Here is a 21,657-nt window from a genome sequence, read left to right as displayed (position 1 = left end):
AGACTTTCTAAATCGCTCTGGGAAAACCAAGTTCTGTCCTACCTCAGGGCCTTTACCCAGTGCCTTCTGCCAGGAATGCCCCCTCCATCCCCATCTCTTTGCTGAGCTATTTCCTACTCCCCTAAAGGCAGTCCTTCAGGGAAGCTGCTCCTAACCCTCTTAATCAAATTAGATTCCCCTACTAAACAAACTCACCATCCCATACTTCCCTTTTGTGGCACTTAACAAAACTACCATGACATAATATAAACCATTACATAACACACTTTCATTTTCTACTGTTTTTTTCCATTGGAGAGTGAGATTCATGAGGTGAGACTGTGTGTCTTTCCTCTTTACCCCTGGATCTTCAGTACATTACACAGGGTCTGATTCTTAAGAAATGCTCAATATTTGTTGAATGACTGCAAGAATAAATGAAGTGAAAGAAAAGGATAAGAAGGCGTGTTGGGGGCGCCTGGGTGGCTCAGTGGGTTAAAGCCTCTGTCTTCGGCTCAGATCATGATCCCAGAGTCCTGGGATCGAGACCCACATCGGGCTCTCTGCTCCGCGGGAATCCTGCTTTCTCCTCTCTCTCTGCCTGCCTCTCTGCCTACTTGTGATCTCTGTCTGTCAAATAAACAAATAAAATCTTAAAAAAAAAAAAAAAAAGAAGGCATGTTGGAGGCTTTAACTCTAGACTGGAGAAGGAATATTGGCATGTGACAGGCCACAAAGAAAGCATATGGGGGTTGTGGGTAAATGTACACTTAAAAAACTAAGACCCTGATGACTGTGGACAGGAGAGATTGAAAGGTAGTGAGACTAGGTCAGAAAGAACGGAATGCAATTTTTAAAACTGTTTGGTGGACTCCCTGCCCTATGCAAAATGTCCATATTAAAATAGAAAAATCTGGGGCACCTGGGTGACTCAATCGATTAGGCATTTGCCTTCTGCTTGGGTCATGATCCTGGGGTCCTGAGATAGAGCCCCACGTCCAGCTCTCTGCTCAGTGCAAAGTCTGCTTCTCCCTGGGCCCCTCCCCTCACTCACCCCCCTCTTGTACTCTCTCTCTCTCTCAGATAAATAAAATCTTTTAAAAAAGAAATCCATGCGCTATAGATGATTTCATGAATCTGAGGAGCCACGAAGGTCTCAAGGTATACCCTTGGGTATATACCTTGTTTGGGACAATGATAATCATCAGCTATCATGTGACCAAACAACAACAACAAATGCCAAGTAGCAGGTGTCATATTATCAGGGCATCAGGAGAACTGTGTTTTCTCCTCCACTCATTCATTCATTCATTCATTCATTCTTCATTCAATAAATATTGGCTGTTGACCACAAACTAAGCGTTAGACCCTGTGGTAGGCATTGGGTTTAGATTCTGTTTTTACCTATTAAGTATACAAACTCGGACAAATCATTTAACCTCACTAAGAATAAATGAACCTTCATTTAAAAAAAGAATGGCCTTCCTTATTAAAGGAAAATACAAAGCCCTCTAGTACGTGAACGTGGTCTCCACACAGGAAGCGATGATGTAATAAAAGGTCTTAATTCTGTCCTCTTGAGTTTCCTTTCCCCCTTGAAGTTCTCACTTTGATTTTGGCTGGCACACCCAAAAAAGGCTCTAATGATTGTCATCATCTGTTTCATGGCTTAGAAAAAAATCTCTTCTTGTTCCTTAAGCCCACATCAAACATCAGGGCTCTTGAAACCTTCCTTGGCTCCCTACTTCCTAGGCAAAATGAATCTCTCCCACCTGCCCTGTGGTGAATACTAGCTCACCAAGTGTTGTATGGCTTACTACTCCATGTGATGTGGCTGAGTTCACCCAAGAAGTTTTTTTTCCCTCCCCTCTTTTTTCCCAGCCTTTGGCTGAGTGTCTGTCCCAGAGCACATTCTCTGTAGTTAAATGGATAGAAAGTGACCAGGCCAGCAAAACAGAGGACAAACCACACAGTAGGAGAAGGAAGTCTGAACAGACTTGCTAAGATCCAGAAAGATCAGACTAAACCAGCTAGGAACATCAATGACTACTCACTGAGGGGCACTGAGAGACCATGAGACATTGTGGGTTGGGGTCCATGCAACTTCCCTGTTGGAAAAGACAAAATGGCAGGCAAGTATTTATTTTCTTTAACAAAATTACTTTGTAGCCTATACCTTTGCACTGTGGAGGCCAATGTAAACTTGGGAAAGTCGTCTCCACCTTTTCCTGTGGAGGAAAAGATGCTGATGGCTTACTGAGCTGTCTGTGCAGGCATGTGGCCAGGTCTCCAGATGGGAGTTTAAGTCTGCGGTGACACACCCATGAAGCTTTGATGCATTGGGCATTATGGCTTAGGCTTGCTGATACCTTTTCTAATAGAATGTAAATAATTAGAGGACAAGTACAAGATATAAATTTTCAAGAATAGCGGTTATTCCAGATATATCAAAACAATGTATCTCACTACATAGCTTTCACTTTGCCTAAAAAATAAACTTCAGTTTGTTGAGTACTGTGATGGCTGTAAGTACTATGACATGGTGTTACGTGCTTTGTATGTATCGTGGAATATAAAACTAATGCAGCAAAATGAGGAAATCTGTGTTTATACTCTCCCTTAGGACACTTCCCAGGGGGAAAACTTGAACATGACTGCAAACAATACTTTGATAGACCATGTGAGTGAAAGATGAGACTCCAAGAAACATATGACATAATAAGGGAAAAGTGTCAAAGTTCCTTCTGATACAGTTGGATGTCCACTTAACGGCAGGGCTGTTGAACTACTGGATAGCAAGATGCCTGTGGGACTGGCATGACTATAATGGTGTGCAAATTTGGGGCAGAACTGAATTGTTTAGAAATAATAGAGCAGAAACTGAGGACTGTTCTAGAAAAGAGTGTTCTGTGAAACCCCACTGTGAGACATGTAATGAAACCTTCTTCATCTCCCCTGGAAAATCACCAGAAAATTCTTCCTTATTCCCCAATGCTCTTGGGTCATGAAGATTACTTCACAGGATAGAAAGAAAAATCTGAGGTTGGCAAAGTCAGCAGACATAGGGGAACAGCCATAAATCTGGGTTCCATTTAACCTACAACCCCATGAGACCCAAAGCATTTCTTTCATCACACAGGCTGGTATAGGTCAACGACCTTGTCCAATACACATGGCTGACTATGGCCAGGCAGCCATGCCACACAGATCTGCTTCATTTCAATACCTGTCGTGTTAGCCCCAGGAGACACCTCCCTCTATGACTTTCTGACTCTTTCCTGCTTATCAAAAGTTTGCTAAGTTTGATGACTGCTCTCCCTCATTATATTTTAAGCCACATTAATAACAGGAGAAATAGTTGCACACGGACTTGAAGGAGAGGAATGTTTCTAGCCATGGGGTATAAATAGCCTACTGATCTCCCGTCTTCAGAAAGGGACCAGAAGTGGAACTACAGCAGGAGGAGTGATTGCCTGTGAGGGAGGGGAGCAGCCTTTTGCACACATGGGCACACGCTGCCGAAAATGAGACTTGCGTTATCACTGCCATAGTCTCGACAAACGCCCACCATGGAATGACATCACTGCCAAAGCCCAATTAGCTCAAAGAAGACCCTGGCACTGGATGGTGTTCCTTCAAGATGGCATGAAATTCCAAATATAAATTGGGTCCGCACTGGGCGATGATTCAAGGAATCGTATTGGCCAGTTCACAGGACAGCTTGGCAACTAGAAATCCTTTAAACAGGCTTTTGAAACTGTATCACCCCCTGAAAAGACAGAGGTATAATTATACCCAGATCCCTCAGGGGAAAAAAATCTAGAAAAAGAAATGCAGAGGTGCTCTGTCCATGGTGTGATTGTATCATAACTTATAGAAAATATGGAGGAAAAGTTTATCAAGATGCATCATCTTCCGGAGTTACTTTGTCTTTTCGGAAAAGCAATTATTAAACATTTAAAATAGCGAAACTTCCTCACAGCTTATAACTCTTTACAACGTGCTGCATGCTTTTGCGTACTTCATCTGATCCTACCCTCCCAACAGCTTGAAGCAATTATTGTTGCTATTTTATGGATGAAAATCTAAAGTATAAAGAGGGATCTGTTAAGGGCTGTTTGAGAGCAGGGATTTTTTAATCACCCTTTTTTGGGCCATGAGCACCGTTTTTAGGGCTTGATGTTTCCAGGGGATACTATAAATGTGAAGGGAATGGAATATGCTGGAACAGACCTGAATGACTGACCCAAGCCAACTCCCAGCTCAGGGTTCTTTCTACCGGATGTGCAGCCATGCCATTCAACCAAATGGGGATCACACGCCCGTGTTATTTCCGGGGATGTAGAAGACACTAGAGAGCCAGAAGAGCATGTGGGAAGGCCAGGTGTAAGAGAAGCCTAAGATACAGTTCCTGTGAGAGACTGAAGATACAAATGGATAATGGCTAGACTGTATATAAAAACAGGACGCTAACCCACAATCTGTAGCCATCAGTCCAGGAAGACAATCCACTACCTACAACAGACAGTCAAGGAAGCCAAACAATGTCTCCTGCATCAATCAGCCCCCAAAAGTGGAAATGGATGAGTAACTGACAGCTTCTCTAGTCTTTGTCTTGGCGTTCAACTTAGGACCAAAGAAAAGCGAGTACACACTCCCAACCACTCACACAGAATGCTCAGCTTCTAGTGAGCTTGCCTCCAGCTTCTCCATGCCAGTGGCCTCCAGTCAGGGCACATTTGAAGCATTCCCTTTTTCCCACTATAAAGCTTTCCTACTCCACTGCCTGCCTTTGACTCTCCCCAAGTGATGGTGGCTGACTTCCTTAGCACAGCAAACTCTGCATAAATAGCCTTTGCTTATTCTCATTGGGGTGGTCTTTGTTCACTTCTATGTCTGTGTTTAAGGAACTTATACTATCATGCAGAGAAGAATAAGAACAAGATATAGACATAGGAAATAATAAAATGATAATATAAAAGAGTGCCAAAATGAGTACTCAGATACCTGGAAAAAATAAGGATTTTTAAGTACTAGCAGTACGAAGAAATCAATGATAGTTGCCTGGGGGAAGTGTTCTGTCACCAAGGTTGACTTGTCTTTGTTGGGGGAGGTAAGGGAAGTAGTCTGGGTGGACAGAGTGTGCGGAGTGCATGGTCATGAAATGTCACAGAGATGAGCAAGTTTTCCAAATGCAACCAACTGCACTACACGTGTTTATAGATCCATAAAGCATCCAAAAGGCTATCGATAACTCTCTTGACACTTTGAAGTACTGGATAAAAACTGAGAGATTGGGGGGCTGATTTCTTCCAGTTGAAGGGTATGACCTTGAAAGACAAGCAACCGTAGGAGCTGAACATTTGGCTCCATAAGACAATTGTGAGAGTCTGTTCAGGACAGTGGTTGACAACGTGCTTTTCGAAAGGTACAGGAAAATCCTATCAGAACCACAAAATTCTTCATCAACCTAATAAGACATTATCTTACACAATATTTATTGAACAGCTGCACTATTCCAAGTATTCTTCTGGTGCTAAAAAGACAACAATGAATAACATTGTCCGTGCCCTCACAGCCCTTACAATCACGTGCTTTAAGTGGAAGAAAGAATAAAAATGCTAGGAAAATTCTAAACCAGATCCTAATAAAGTTTTATACAGAAGATATAGGAAGTATCCAGTAGTGCTAAGAATCCAATGGGAAAGGCTTCCCATACATCCTCAGATATCTATATTCCAATGCCCATAGTATGGACATAAACAAAGTCACCCTAAAATGTTAATACAGACTAGGAGGTTTGTAGAACTCAATACGACTTGTGCATCAGTCCTGGTATCAACTGGCTTTAAACTTCCTCCCATCCATCCCATCCTCCAAAAGCCATCAGAATAGTTTCTTAAGTCTAACATACTTGTGATCACCTAATTCTCCAGCTCAAAACACTGTAGTGACTCCCCGTTACCCAATGCATGGTTTTTAAGACCCTCTATTGTTCACTTAATTAATTTTTCATGATTCATTTTTTTATTATTATGTTCAATTAGCCAGCATATAGTACATCATTAGTTTTTGATGTAGTGTTCAATGATTCATTAGTCGCAAATAACACCCAGTGCTTGTCACCACACATACCCTCCTTAATACCCATCACCCGGTTACTCCTTCCCCCCACCTCTCTCCCTTCTGTAACCCTCAGTTTGGTTCCCAGAGTCCAGAGTCTCTCAAGGGCCTCTATTGCATTGTTGCCTCAATAAATCTTATAATGCAGTCTTCAAAAACCCTTTCCTCAAAAGATCCCTTGTTCTAGTCACTCTAGATTGTGTTGTCCTGATGACAACCTCTGGCCACCTGTGACTATTTACAGTTAAATTTATTAAAATGAAATTAAAAATGAAATTTTAAATTAAATTAAATTAAAAATGAAATTAAAAATTAAAAATTCAGTTGCACCAGCCATATTTAAAGTGCTTAATGGCCACATTTGGCTATTGGCCCCTCTATTGAACACCACAGATATAGAACATTTCCATCATCATAGAAAATTCTATCAGACAGCATTCTACTAGACTAAGCAATCTCTGGACACATTCTCTGTGCCTTTAGTCATTCTGGTCCTTCCTTGCCATTTCCCAGCTCTACATATAAAAATTCTAGCCATCATTACATTTTCAGTTCAAATGGCATGTCCTTCAGGAAGTTTTCCAGAGTAAAAATTAATAACAGTGTGGAGATTCCTCAAGAAATTAAAATAGAGCTTCCCTATGACCCTGCAATTGCACTACTGGGTATTTACCCCAAAGATACAGATGTAGTGAAAAGAAGGGCCATCTGTGCCCCAATGTTTATAGCAGCAATGGCCACGGTCGCCAAACTGTGGAAAGAACCAAGATGCTCTTCAACGGATGAATGGATAAGGAAGATGTGGTCCATATACACTATGGAATATTATGCCTCCATCAGAAAGGATGAATACCCAACTTTTGTAGCAACATGGATGGGACTGGAAGAGATTATGCTGAGTGAAATAAGTCAAGCAGAGAGAGTCAATTATCATATGGTTTCACTTATTTATGGAGCATAACAAATAGCATGGAGGACAAGGGGAGTTAGAGAGGAGAAGGGAGTTGGGGGAAATTGGAAGGGGAGGTGAACCATGAGAGACTATGGACTCTGTAAAACAATCTGAGGGATTTGAAGCGGTTGGGGGGCGGTGGGAGGTTGGGGGAACCAGGTGGTGGGTATTAGAGAGCGCACAGATTGCATGGAGCATTGGGTGTGGTGCACAAACAATGAATACTGTTATGCTGAAAATAAATAAATTTTTTTTTAATGAAAAAAAATTAATAGGCTGTTCTCTGTGTTCCTTTGAGTTATTTGGGACTGCTCTTTGTCACTGATCATACTTTGCTTTGACTAAGGTCTTTGTGTAAGTAAATATTTCCTCCATCAGCCAAATTTTTTTGAGGACTTTGTATCTGGTAGTGTCTTACACATAGTTAAGGATCAAAACACTTTTTTGGCTTTCTGTTGAATCCTGGCGGAACGGATTCCCAACCAAAAACAAAGCAATGGGAGGTAGGATAACTATACACAAAAGGAGGAATGTGTGGTAGGCAAAATAATGACACCCCAAAAGATGGTCGTGTCCTAATCCCCAGAACCTGTGAATCTATTAGATTACATGGCAGGAAGGGAATGAAGATTGCTAAAAAGCTGACTTTAAGATAGGGAGCGTAGCCCGGGCTATCCAGGTAGGCCAATGTAATCACTTTTGCAATAGTGGAAGAGGAAGGCAGGTGAGGGAGAGCCAGAGAGACAGGGGTGTGAGGGCTTGGCCGAACACTCCTGGCTCTGAAAATGCAGGAAGGGGATCATGAGCCAAGGAATGCCAGTGACCTCAAGAAGCTAGAAAAGCCAAGGGAATGGATTCTTCCTAGAACCTCTGGAAGGAATGCGGCCCTGTTGATACTTTGATTTTTAACCCAGTGAGACCCATTTTGTACTTCTGATCTCCAGAACTGTAAGAAAATATTTATGTTAGTTTAAGCCGTTCACATTGTGGTGATTTGCTATAGCAGCAATAAGAAACTGCAGAGTGGCAAAGGAATGTTGCAAATCAAGGCTCATGATTCCTGCATGGATCAAAAATTGACAATATTGGGTGCCTGGGTGGCTCAGTGGGTTAAGCCGCTGCCTTCGGCTCAGGTCACGATCTCAGGGTCCTGGGATCAAGTCCCATATCGGGCTCTCTGCTCAGCAGGGAGCCTGCTTCCCTCTCTCTCTCTCTGCCTGCCTCTCTCTTCATCTACCTGTGATCTCTCTCTGTCAAATAAATAAATAAAATCTTTAAAAAAAAAATTGACAATATTTGTATCCTTCCTCTAGCACTTTACCTCCATACATTTTCCTAATAATCAGTATTCTCATCCTATATGAGCATTATTTGTTCCAGTAAGTTAAAAAGCCCAGTAAGAAGGGGTAGATAGTCATCCATGTAACACAACATTATGTGGCCATTAAAAAACATTACTTCTTTGAAAACAATTATGTGTCATAGGAAGAGCTGATAATTAAGTTTAAAAAGCAGGATACAAAACAATATCTGATCCCAATTTGTGAAAGTTAAAGGAAATATACCAAAATGCTAATGATGGATTAGAACCATTTAACATTCACGATGGTTATCTTTGTGGGATAAGATTAGGAGGGAGTTTTGGTTTTCCCTTTACACATTTCTGTGTCTTCCAGGTGTTCTATAATGAGCATGAATTACTTTTATAATCAGAAAAATAAACAGTTTTTTTCATGTAAAAAAAGCCCCTCAAGTAACAAGAACCACAAAATTAATCATGCGCTTGACCAAGTAATCTCATTCATGAAAATATATCCTAAGGAAATAATTCAAAACAAGAAAAAAAAATCCTATAAGTAAAAAACAATGTTTTATAGCAATGTTACTCATAGTAGTTTAAAATTGGAAGCAACCTGAATATCCAGCAATTTAATTATGATAAAGCAAATTATAATATATTTGCTTGATAGAATATTGGGAACTCATAAAAATAATTAATATAAACATCCCCTAGAAATACAGGCATTACAGAATAACACGAAGCAAAAAGCTCAAGCACAAAACATAAAATGTCTAGATTATAATAACTCCACTTAACATGGATAAAGATGGGAAGAAGAGATAGAAATAAATCGTTGCTATGTTGAACGAGATTCAGAGAGTAATCTGTATAAAGCTGTTTTGATAACAAACACAACTATTTGATAAAGACTCACACCAGCATGTAAATCAAGAAACCTGAGTGTGATAGACACATTAACATTGCGGAATGATAAGGGATGGCAGCAGAAAAGGGAGCAACACCTGTGAGAAAGGGCACAGAGACCACCTGCATGGAGACATGAGTTTTCATTGCTGTATCCAGCAAAGAGTCATTGAACCCCACAGATGAGTCAAACTGTAATGACAAACCATGGAATAACAGACACTGAAGTCAGAGTCTGAGTTACTCTTAGGGAAGTAGGATTCTACCAAGGAGGGGAACACAGAGAGTTTCACAGGGGACCCGTCATCTCTTATACTATTTCTTCAACTGGATACATGGATGTTCTTTTTATGATTCTTCTGATAAATCACAAGTGCTTAGCATATATTGGCTCACACAAGAAATGATCTGTAGAAAGAAACTTTTCGGGGCACCTGGGTGGCTCAATGGGTTAAGCATCCAACTCTTGATTTCAGCTCAGGTCATGATCTCAGGGTGGTGAAATCGAGCCCCACATTGGGCTCTGTGCTCAGTGTGGAGTTTGCTTGTCCCTCTCCCTCTCCGTCTGCCCCTTCCCCTGCATGCACAGACTCTCTCTCTCTCTTTCTCTCAAATAAATAAATAAAATCTTGAAAAAAAAAGAGAGAGAAACTTTTCAGTGGCTCTGTAAATAAAGCTCAAACTCTTTAATATGGCATACAGAGCTCTTCAGGAACTGACTTGTACTTAATTTATCAACACCTATGACTTCCCCCAATCCTCTTGTTCATTTTCTGCCAAACATACAGGACTTCTTGGCATCTCTGAGACTTTGTCCAGCTGCCTTTTTTTTTTTTCTTTCTGGAATGTTCTGCTTTACCTAGGGATCTCTTAATCTCAAGGCCAAGTTCACCATACCAGCTTTGCAAAACTTGATCTCCCTAATTGTCTCTCCTCTATGTTCCTGCAGTGTTTTCCTTATTTGTGCATTAGAACCTGATTCACTCTAATCTATTATAAACTCTCACATTATTATCTCATTGCTTACAAAGTACTCCTAGGTCCACTTTACTTGCAATAACACTGTGAGTTAGTCTCCTTTAGCCCACTTAACAGATGAAGAGTTTGAGCTTCCAAAGGAAGAGCAGGACTTGAACACAGTTCTTCAGATTCACATGTCCCAGAAAGGACAGGGCTGACAGTGAAGAGAGGGTAGGAAGATGCTGAGGGGTTGAATCTGCAGTCTCAAACCATATAGGCAGCTTTTGTAAGATGAGAAGGGACATTTTCACCAGAATTAAGATGGGCCATGAAGATCAACTCCAGTATGTTTAAGACATGTTAGTTATACCTGTCAGAGTAGAAGGTGAAACAGGCTAAAAGAATGACCCCAAAGTTGGAAAGGGGAAAAAAAAAAAAGGTTAAATGAGTTCAACAGAATGGACCTTACATTTTACCAGGAAACTTCAAAAGAGACTAGTCTCCAAAGTAGGAAACTTGTCTTATTTTTCTTTTATTCCAAGTCCCTAGAATAAGGCCCAGCACTAAAATGGGACTCAATACATGTTGAATTAATGAATGAATGAAAGGATGTGCTATTGAGAAGGATGATTAGCTTTAGCTTTCCTGAAACTGTTTCCCCTCAGTCACATGGCCCTTTCAGTTCAGAGGAAATGAACATCAGTTTCTTATGTGTTTAATAATTCAGATCCCGGAGCTTCTCTAATGCTCAAAACCAAACAAAATATATTCACTTGTTTGAATCAGTCAACAAGTACTTGGGCAATAAAGTGGACTTTTATACTATCTTTAACATTTAAGACACTCACAATGCCTGATTAGAATACATTGAAAAAAAAATTCTCATGCCCAAAAGTCACAGAGCCAATGAGAAGAAAATCTACAAAGCAAGAAACCTTGACCTGCCACAGAGACACAGCTCTGATGAAACTAACAATAATATGGAACAAAAAGACACCCCTGAAAAGCTCAAGAGCTTGTGAAAACTTCCCATTGAACAGCAAAGGCAACTACTTTATAAATTGATTATAGAGAACATGTTTTAGGGAAACTGGTCATTGGACAAATCAGCCTTTAGAGAATCCATTTTTGCAAACCTTGAGCTCTTGCTGGATGGTGGCACTAAGCACTCTGGTGTTTCAGTCTGGCCAGTTGAGGCAATCCATAGTTCCTGACTGATCATGGTTCTGGGATACACTCCAGGCAAAGATCAGGTCTAGGTTCAAATAAATTGATTAAAAAGCAATGTTTGCAATAAGAAAGGCTTTAAAGAATGTGCCAAAGGCCAAAGGGTGCCTATCCTGGAATGGACTGAGGATCTTGTCCCAGCTGTTTCTCTCTGTGTCTCAGTGTATGTTAACTCTGATCCCTCAAGGAACTAGGGCTGGATCACTCACAAGTGCATTTCCTCTGCTGGGTTCTGCATCCCCAGACCCAAATCTCTTCCATTCATTCTCTTATTTCATAAACATTTATCAAGTGCCTATATCCCATTCTAGGGGCTGGGAATACTGTAGTAAACAAGACAGGTAAGGGCTGGGTTCTTACCAAGCTAATGTTCTAGAAAAAAGAAATGATAGTAAGAAAATATTAGGGATTGGCAAAGTTGAAGCCCCCAAAAGTCTGTGCTATTGTTGTCAACAAAGTGTTTAATCTTCATTCCATCTCCCAGCAACATCAGACAAACACTTGCCATGAAACTAGACCAAATAGCAGACCTACTCAAATGCTTAGCAGTCCCTGGAAGAATTTGATTATGAGGGGTGGACAGGGGAGAATTTCTCCATTTGGTCCAATTTCTAAATGGAAACTCACAGTGTTTGATGAATAATGAATGTGAATAATTAATGCATTTGAGAAAGGAAAATTTCTTACCTGTCAGTTACTTATCTTGGAGATTACACATCCATCACTCCTCCCCCGAGGGGCTAGACTCATCTCCATAGAAACTGGGGGCAACCCAGAATGTTAATTATGCCTCAATGCCAGATTTCTCTGCTCAGAATGTGACTCACCGGAAGACCTTCTAGGGCTAACTTGTTCTGAAAAGTAGATAATTTAATTTATCTGAAGTATTTTTTTAAAGCTCCAAATAATGAAGTATTTTAATAAGCCTAAGAAAGAAACAAGAGACTGACCCTGTGTGCACAAACACTTGGGAAAACTGTGTAGAAACACATGCATGCTCTGGGCAAGAGGCTGGATGGAAGAAATGGATCCTTGGTCCATTAATAATATAAGTACCAACACCTAGCACAATGATGAACACATAATAGATGCTTGTTGAATATTATTGTTATGGTTGAATGTTATGTTGAATGTTGTTTAATGAACTACTGATTCTGTGTTGTGATAATACAACCATTCTCGTTTTCATGGTGACACTGTACACAATGTCCTTTTCATACACATTAGCTCATTTATTCTTTATAACAACAAAAAATAGGTCTACCATACATTATCCATATATTTTTAAAAACTCTAAACCAGAAGTATGGGGGAAATGAATGTGATGAAAAGCCTGATTTGAGTTGAAATGAGCTTCGTCATAGTCTCTATCCTTCTTATATAAATATTTATACATTTTGCAGCAGAGATATTAATACATTTGCTTTTGGAGGCGGTCCTAGATCCTGTTGGGCTTTTTTTTTTTAATTTATATATCATATGTAACATGTTACCTTTCTAAAATCTAAAAAATTCAGAATTCCAGAAGCACCTGGACGGCTCAGTTGGGTAAGTGTCCAAATCTTGATTTTGGCTCTGGTCATGATCTCAGGGTTGTAAGATCAAGCCCCACATCAGGCTCCACACTCAGCAGGGAATCTGCTTGAGATTCTTTCCCTCTGCCCCTCTCTCCCTCTCCATGCCCCCTAAAATAAATCAATAGAACTCTAAAAAACATAAAAAATGAAAAGTAAAAAAATTCAGAATTCCAAAAACACAGCTTGCCTCAAGAATTTTGGTTGGGAAGAGGACTCACATTGTCATCCCACTTTTATAACTAGGGTTCTTTAACCCAGGAAAGCTAAGCAATGTACCCACAATCACAGAGCTAATAAATAGATACTTAAACCAAAATCCTCTGATGCCCAATCTTTGGTGTTTTATTTTCCCCACACTAAACCTCAAACAATTAATCTGAGATTGAGTATTAAGATCATTGTCTACCCCCACTGACATAAAGAGGGAAATTAATAGAGGCAGCACAGACTTGGTCAGTACAGCAGAAACCGAAAAAGAACAAATGGCATAGGGCCTGGAGCTAGGTGAGGACTGTCTCGTGTTGAGGTCTTGGTTCCCTGAAGGAAATGACTTCTGAGACTTAATCTCATTCTCCAGTGCCTAAAGTGCACATGAAACAGGAGCTGACCAGAGGTTGTCTGGGAGACTTCTTTGAATAAGTCAGATGTGACCCACATGATATTGTCACACCACATCCATTTTTTTTTTTTTATTCACAGAACTTTCATTTGAAAGTAAGTGATACTCAGATCTCTCTCTTGGGAAGAGAGAATAAGAAGACCAAATTACAAGGTTGGCACTTTGATCAGTCAGGATAGTCTAGGTTATGCTGCGGTAACAAAAAACACACAAAGCTCTGTGGCTTAAAAAACAAAGGTTTGTTTCTTGTTATGTTACATGCTTATCACAAGAAGTCAGGAGACACTCTATTGTAATCATTCTGAGACCCAGGCTGACAATGAAGCCACTCTCTCTAACATTGCTAGTTGCTTGACAGAGGAAAAGAAAAGGCAACAGAGCATGCTCTGGTTTTTTAAAGCTTCCACCTGATACTGATATGTTGTCACTTATGCTCACATAGTTCATCAGTCAAAGTCAGTCATCTAGTCACACCCAACATCAAATCGTAGAAAGTACAAAACTCATGACTTCCAATACATTTTTCTACTCAGCAAATGTTTTCTTGAGTGCCTGGGAGTGCTAAGCACTATTCTGTATACTGGGGATTTAAAAAAAAAAAAATTGTGTTGAGTACTATGAAGAAAAATAAAGTGGTGAAAAGCAAGTTCAGGGAAGGATTCTCTGAATTAAAGACCTGGAGGAACTGAGGGAGAAAGCCAAGTAAAGGAAATTCTGCCTTTGAGGCCAAAGCAAGAACTCAAATCACAGGAAAATTCAGAATGATTCCTAATGTAGAGACAGAAGGCTGAGACATCAACAGTGTGTATTGTGGGGCTGAAAGAGTTGGACTCATTCTCTACAAACCCAATAATATGCTGTCCCACTTCCTTCTTTTTCTGACTGAAACCACACAGGCAGCAGAACACTTCCTTTTTCCCAGTGGTTAAACAACATGTAAAAGTGTTTTACTTCAGGAGGGGATAACAATCAGCAAGTGTTCTATAAACAAATAAAATTATTTTTTTTATTCAATGAATTGGAAATCTCTACTTCATGAAGGGTGATGGGTGTTTTAGATACTTCATTTTATTGGATAGAGTTGTTGTGGAAAGGATAAGATATATAGGATCATTATTACCATTTCACAAATGAAAAAGCTATAATGTGAGCTAACTGACTTTCTGGAAAAGTATGCAGATTTTTTGTGGCAGAGAGAGAGTCTGACTCCCAAGCCTGTGCCCTAAGTTATCATAAAACACAGTGAACTTCAGACATTTTTGGAAGGCAAACTTGTGGAAATCCACATCTACAGGAATTCCTTTTTTTTTTTTTTAAGATTTTATTTATGTATTTGACAGAGAGGGCAAGAGAGCACAAGCAGGGGGAGGGGCAGAGAGAAAGGGAGAAGCAGGCTCCTTGCTGAGCAAAGAGCCTGATGTGCGGATGGATCCCAGGACCCTGGGACCATGACCTGAGGCAAAGACAGATGCTTAACCACCTGAGCCATCCAGGCAACCCCATCTATAAGAATTCTTATCTGACTATTTAAAGATGGAATTGCCCTTGTTGCAGGGAAAAAGAATGCTACTTTAGGCATCTTTGCAACAGTGATCAGGTCCTTCTACAGATAAGACTGAACCCATGGCTACTTCATCACACACTCATCCAAAGGTCACCTTCTCCATGAAGTTTCCCCTGACCACCCTATTTAAAACTGCAGTGCTGCCTCCTCAGGACTTCCTACCTCCTTCTCTGGCTTTGTTTCTCCCCATAGCACTTAGGATCCTCTTATAAACTATATAATTTATTTGTTCACTGTATGTTGCCCACTACTTAAAAGTAAGCCCAATGGGTGAAGAAAATTCTTGTCTGTTTTTTTTTTAAATCAGTTTTATCTCCCCTAGAGTATAGAAAAGTACCTTATACTCAATCAGTAACTATGTATGAATGGTCAGAATGGATGGACGGATGGATGGATGGATGAATGAAAGGATTCAGAGAATGATCTCTTACTTGAGGAAGTTTTTAATCTGGGGTACATTAATGGGTTTGGGCATAAAGTTACATGCAATTGTGTCAGGAGGAGAGTCATTGTGTACAGCCAGTGTGTACAGCCAGTCTCAAAAAGCCAATAATCCAAAGGTTTTAAAAACCACTTTGTGTGGCATTTCCATAGAGTGGAATTTTATTCAGCCATAAAAAGAAATGATGTCCTAATACTTGCTACATGGATGAAGCTTATACTAAGTGAATGAAACCAGACACAAAAAGTCACATATTGTGTGATTCCATTTATAGGAAATGTCCAGAGAAGACAAATCTATACAGAAGAACCTAGCTTTTTAGTGGTTGCCAGGGGTTCAGGGGACAAGGGAGGGCAGAACAGGGAGCAATTGCTTCATGGATATGGGATTTTCTTTCAGAGTGATGACAATGTTCTGGAACTAGACAGTGGCCATGATCACACAATACTGTGAGTATACTAAATACCACTGAATTGTATACTTTAAAATGGTGCATTTTGTATTAGTTGTGTTTTACCACAATTTAAAAAAAAACCACTTTGTGAATAAGGAATACAGATGACAATGATGAGGCAAATCATCTCATACATTTAACAGGACGGATGATGGAATCTAAGTCTGAAAAACTGTCAGTTGCAAACATTCTAAGAATATATGGAATTGGAATATATATAATACTAGAAAGAACAACTTATATTCTTATCAGGTTTTGTAGTTTTGAACAAATTTCCAAGCATATTAGTTAACTCCTAGAAAAGAAATTTGTGAGGTGGGTGAGGTAGCTACACTATGATTATCTCCATTTTATAAATGAGAATAATGTGATTCAGAGAGGTTAAGTAATTTACCCAAAGTCACATAGCTACTGAATGGTAAAATAAAGATCTAACTCCAGGTCTATTTATGTTTTTGGCAACTTGGTTCCTCCAGCTCTTTTCAACTTTTTGATATCTTTCCAGAAATCACAAGTCTTCTTGTGGTTAACTCTCCCCAGGTGAGGTCAAAGGCCAAGTTTCTTCTCTAACACTTGGAATGATATCCTCCTAGTGTGGTTACACTGAGTACTTCGCTGTGACCAGAAGCTCTGGCTAGGTAGAAATTATATATATCCATGATAAATGAGAGCACTAGGAAAAATAGATTCATTGTTACTTACGTAAATTTGAGAGTGAGAATGTTCTAAAATGTGAAGTCTATGGTAAGAAAAAGGTAATCAAAGCTAATGAATGAAAGCCAACTTCTCCCTTTTGCCATGACAAAAGTTAGGTACAAAAAGGTTTGTCTAAGATGACACAGGGTTAGTTTCAGAAGTAAGATTGGAATGCAAGACTTTTGAATGCTCTGTAAATGCAGTTTCTAGGAAACTAGCCTTCTCTTTTCCGAGAAGAGATTATTTGAAGTGTGTGTAGTTAGTAGTTCACGAATATGCTTACGTTTATCATAAACATGGAAAGGAAGAATTATGATTCAGTGATGGTAAATAACCCAAATGCTTCAATTCAGCCTCAAAGAAACCTGTTTTCTACCTTTTGTCATCTCCATTGGGCTAGAGCACAAGGACATACTGACTTTTCAGTTTTACTCAGGAATGGTCAATTATCCAGAATTTACCAGTTATGTTTTGTAAACACAGTTGGTGGTGGAGTAAATAATACAGGCTCACGGTGTCACTTCCAACCATAGAGACACAGATGGTCAGAGCTGAGACCTTAGAGACCTTCCAGTCTGGGGTTCCCCAACCACAATCAGCTGACCTGCAGGGAGTTACTGCCTTGAGCCCGTGTCCAACTCCACCTTCCTTCTCAGAAACAGAGCTTGTGTTTGGCTCTCCCCCCACTTCTCATCTTCTGTTCCCTCACCCTAAGGTAGGTTGAGGGTTTGTAATAAATATTCTTAAAATAGAGCATCTGCCATCTTAGAGAAGATGTGGAGGAGAACACTTGAAAAAGGAGGAAGCCCTTGATAGAACAAAATAAACTTAGCAAAGCGCCTCAGTGTACACTTTGAGCTGGAAGGAAGACATTAAAATCATGTAAACTAAACCTTCACTCCTTCCATGAAGAAAGTCAGGCCCAAAGAATGGACGTGACTCGTCCAAGGCTACAAAATCAGGAAGTGGCAGAGTTGACGCTAGAACTCAGATCCTCCAAATTCCAATCCGTGCCTTTTCATGATACATTTTCTCATTTTCCATTGTTCTCTTCTACATAAAATAACCATGATTCACAACCCACCAGTGCCATATCAGGCAATGACTATCTTACATATCGTCTGCACGTTTCTCAGAGTATATTTTAACACTCACGACATATGACTAAGGTCATGGATTTTTGTCTCATGTACCCATATCTCCTTGAAATTACTACAGGCTCTGTCTCACAGGAAGTATGCATGAGTTTTTTGATGGAATGAATGCTACGATGGGACAGGTAGAGTTTCAACATGGCTACTAAGGTCTCTCATGATATGCCATCCTTTCCTCAGGGTGAAAGTATTCTCTTCAGGTCCCCTCTACTCTGCTCCTATTTCCCCCTTTTCCCAAACCATTTTTCAAACCCCAGTCAAAAGTTACCTCCTGTTATCTTCCAAGACTGGAATCAAACAACCTAGAATCTGCATACCTCCCTAACTAATGTATGATACACACTAAACATATGATATGGATGAGTTACTTAAACTCTCTGAGATTCAACTTAACCACCCATTAAAGGATTCATAATACTGACCTCATTTGATTTTTCCGTGGAAGAAATAATATACATAAAATTTCTAGCACAGCATTTGCTGCATGGTAGCTACTTAACAAATGTTAATTCCCTTTGGGCAATTCCTTCCTTAAAAGTGTCGCATGGCTCTCTGCTTACTCTTCACTAGTTTATTGAGCATTATTTTACAGATTATTGATAACTTTAGAATACTTCTATCTCCCCACTAGATCATAAACTATCTTGAGGGCATGACTATATCAAGAAATCCTTGCTTTTAACACACTGTGACTTCCCACAGCATCTAGAAGGACACCTAGCACAATCGTGGCATACAAATATATAATTGACTTGAGTGAGTGTGCCTGGTGGTGATGGGGAGTGCATAATGTATTGGGCCTTTTCAATCATTTATCTGACAAGAGCCCTTATGCTGGTGTCTTCCATATTTCTTCACATTATGTTTCTTTTCCCCCTAAGAAAAGGTAGCCAGGTATTCGGCAAAGACACCCTTCCAACTAAAGTGAGCATCTGAAGAGGTGATACCCCTCCCATCAGTGACCAAGTTACATTTCTGTGTTCCATTCTGTCCTCATGCCCTCACGAAGAGGAAGTGGTATTTCAGGGATGGCAGATGACAATGTGACATCACCCATCTCCGTCAGTGTTCATTTCGTTTCTTCAATTTCAGCAAAGAAATGATAGAAAAGGTTGTTCCTCTGTCACATGCATGACCTATTTTTATTATTTACTGATGAAAACAGGGAAGGTTCCCTTCACCCTACCCCTCACTATTGAGCTTCCCATTCCTGTCCTTACCTCTTGTTCCAACTATCTGGAGGAAGTAAAGGCCAGTAACTGAAACTTAACTGGTAAATTCCTAGATCACCTCTATCTATATTATAATCTAAAAAAAACAAAAGAAGCAAAAAAAAATTTTAAAGAATTAAAGTATAGATACCTCTGCATTCCTATGATTATAACTAAAACTAACAAACGTCTATAAATTATCAAAAACAAAGAACTATTGGGTTCTTGTTATGGTCAAGTTACTGCTCTATGTTTGATCACTTCATCATCTCCTCAACTAGCCCCATATGGAGTGTAGTATTAACAAAGAGGGTCAGTAACCTGTCCAAGATCTTATATAAAGCTAGCAAGAGTGAGGGAGATTTGGATCTCCATTTGTCTGAATCAAGGGGATGCATTCATACTCTATCCATACTGCCTTACCCATCCATGCAAGGGATTGAGTCATGAGTTAAGTAATATGCAAATTAATGACACACGGCCAAGTCCCTTAAGAAAAAGCTAACAAGGGAGAATATACATATATAGAGAGAGATATAGATAGATACACACACACACACACACATATATATACACACACATATATATATTCTAGAAAGAGAATATATATATACACATATATATCTGTGTATGTGTGTGTATATATATGTGTGTGTGTGTATATACATATATATATAATTTATAATTCTAATATAGATTTATGGGTGCTATATTAACACTACTAAAAAAGGGCTATGGAAACTCCCAAGAGGCAGAACTGAATTCTAGGTTGCGGTCTGGATAATGGAGATAGCTGAATATCTGATCTGTATCAGAGGCTGATCTAGGTACTTTCACACGGGTGATCCTATATCATTTTATTTCATTACAAAGTACTCCCACACTCCTGTGTGATGTGGGTAGTACTACCCTCGTGTTACAAAAGTGAAAACCATGTCTCGTACGATAATAGCAAACTGCTATCTAGCCTTTAGGACATGCCAGGTGCTGTTCTAAGAACTACATGTGTATTAATTCATTTAATCCTCACAACATTTCAACCATACAGGTGCAAAATCCATTTTAGAAATGAGGAACCTGAGTTCCAGACTGTTTAAGTCATTTGCCCCACGTCTTACCACCAGTAAGAGGTAAAGCCAGGTGGAGGGGCTGCTGAGTCCTTGTTTTAACCATCATGTTATTGCTCTTTTGGGGGAGATTAAGATGCCCAAAGTTACCACCCAGAAAGGGCTAGAGACAGGATTTGGCCACGTCTACCTTTCTGTAATAAAGAGTGATCTTTAAAAACTTTTTCATTCAAAATATTTTATACCTTAAAAGACAATGGAAACAGAGGTTGAAGTAAAATGCCCTGAATACCATAGGAAAAAATAAGAACTCTATTCTACGGCAAGGGAAACCCTCAAAAGATTTTGATCAGAAAATACAAAAGTTAATATGATTCAATCTGCATTGAGGAGGAAACAAAGTTCTCTGGAATGTAACCATGAATCAAAAGTGGTTGAGGCAGAAAGTAACGAGTCCCATTAGGAGGATTCTGCGTAAGCCAGAGTGATGAAGGTCTGAGAGAGGACAGGTCATGATTAACAGGGAGTGTGGGAGGGAACACTTAAGAGAATTTTCAGAGATGGCTTTGGCAAAACTTACCCAATGTGGAGGGAGAGGGACAACTCAAAGAGGAGCCCAAAGTTTGCAGCGTGAATGGCTGAGAGAAGGGTGGTAGTCTTGAATGGTCTGGATAACATGGAGGCATAAGAAAGGTTTGGACATGTTGAGTTTCTGCTGCTTGTAAATCCTGTGAAGCTAACCAAGAGAGAGTCATTTCAGAAAATAAGAATTATTTAGTCTCTTGGTCACTAGCAGAAACCCTTCAAGACTGAAAAATCCAATCTGCTCTTTGAAAGTCATTCCAGCCAGTAAAGCAGCAATTGCAACCTCTTTTCTGCAGCAATACTTATGAGGGATGCCATTCACAAACCCAGCATCCCCTTAGCCACACCCGCAATGTTGTAGAACCATCAAGGTAAGTGAGATGGATGGTATATTAAACACAATTCTCAGAGCACAAGTTCTCATCCAAAAACACAAAGTTTTTTTTTTCTTACTCATTTCTAATAACAAAGAAAATGTTTAGGATGTATTCGGTTAAGTGGGAAAAAATCTGAGAACAAAAAATACATATAATGTATTCAAAAATATGTATGTAGATTACACACAGAAAAAATGCTAGAAGGAAATGTATCAAAATGCAAATAGAGGTCCTTCATTAAGCAAATATTTATGGAGCACGTGCAACATGCCAGGCATTGTGGTAATCATCAGGTATGGTGAGAATAGACCTAATTGATGCCTTCATATAGCTTACAGTTTGAAGACTAAGTTAAGCTAAGGACATAAAGACAATTGTGAAACAGTCTGAGTACAGAATCCTTCTAGCCTTTTAGAATTGACTGATTTCTTGTTCTCAACCATTATGTTAATGTTCTGTAGGGA

The 21,657-nt window shown here is 39.7% G+C and overlaps 2 long non-coding RNA genes across 2 annotated transcripts in view; both read right to left on the bottom strand.

The window, feature by feature from the left end:
- Window positions 1-21,657, bottom strand: part of LOC116570639 — a 355,418-nt gene that overhangs the window by 132,680 nt on the left and 201,081 nt on the right. The window lies entirely within an intron of this gene.
- Window positions 9,899-12,306, bottom strand: LOC116570640. Its single transcript, XR_004277504.1, has 3 exons — window positions 12,135-12,306; window positions 11,357-11,475; window positions 9,899-10,590 (listed from the first exon to the last, which is right to left on the bottom strand). It is a non-coding gene; the product is annotated as an uncharacterized LOC116570640 (long non-coding RNA).

The sequence above is a fragment of the Mustela erminea genome, chromosome 12 (genome assembly GCF_009829155.1).
Source record: "Mustela erminea isolate mMusErm1 chromosome 12, mMusErm1.Pri, whole genome shotgun sequence".
In the NCBI taxonomy this organism is placed as follows: Eukaryota; Metazoa; Chordata; class Mammalia; order Carnivora; family Mustelidae; genus Mustela; species Mustela erminea.
The sequence above is the reverse complement of the archived record's forward strand: the minus strand, read 5'-3'. Positions and strand labels throughout refer to the sequence as shown.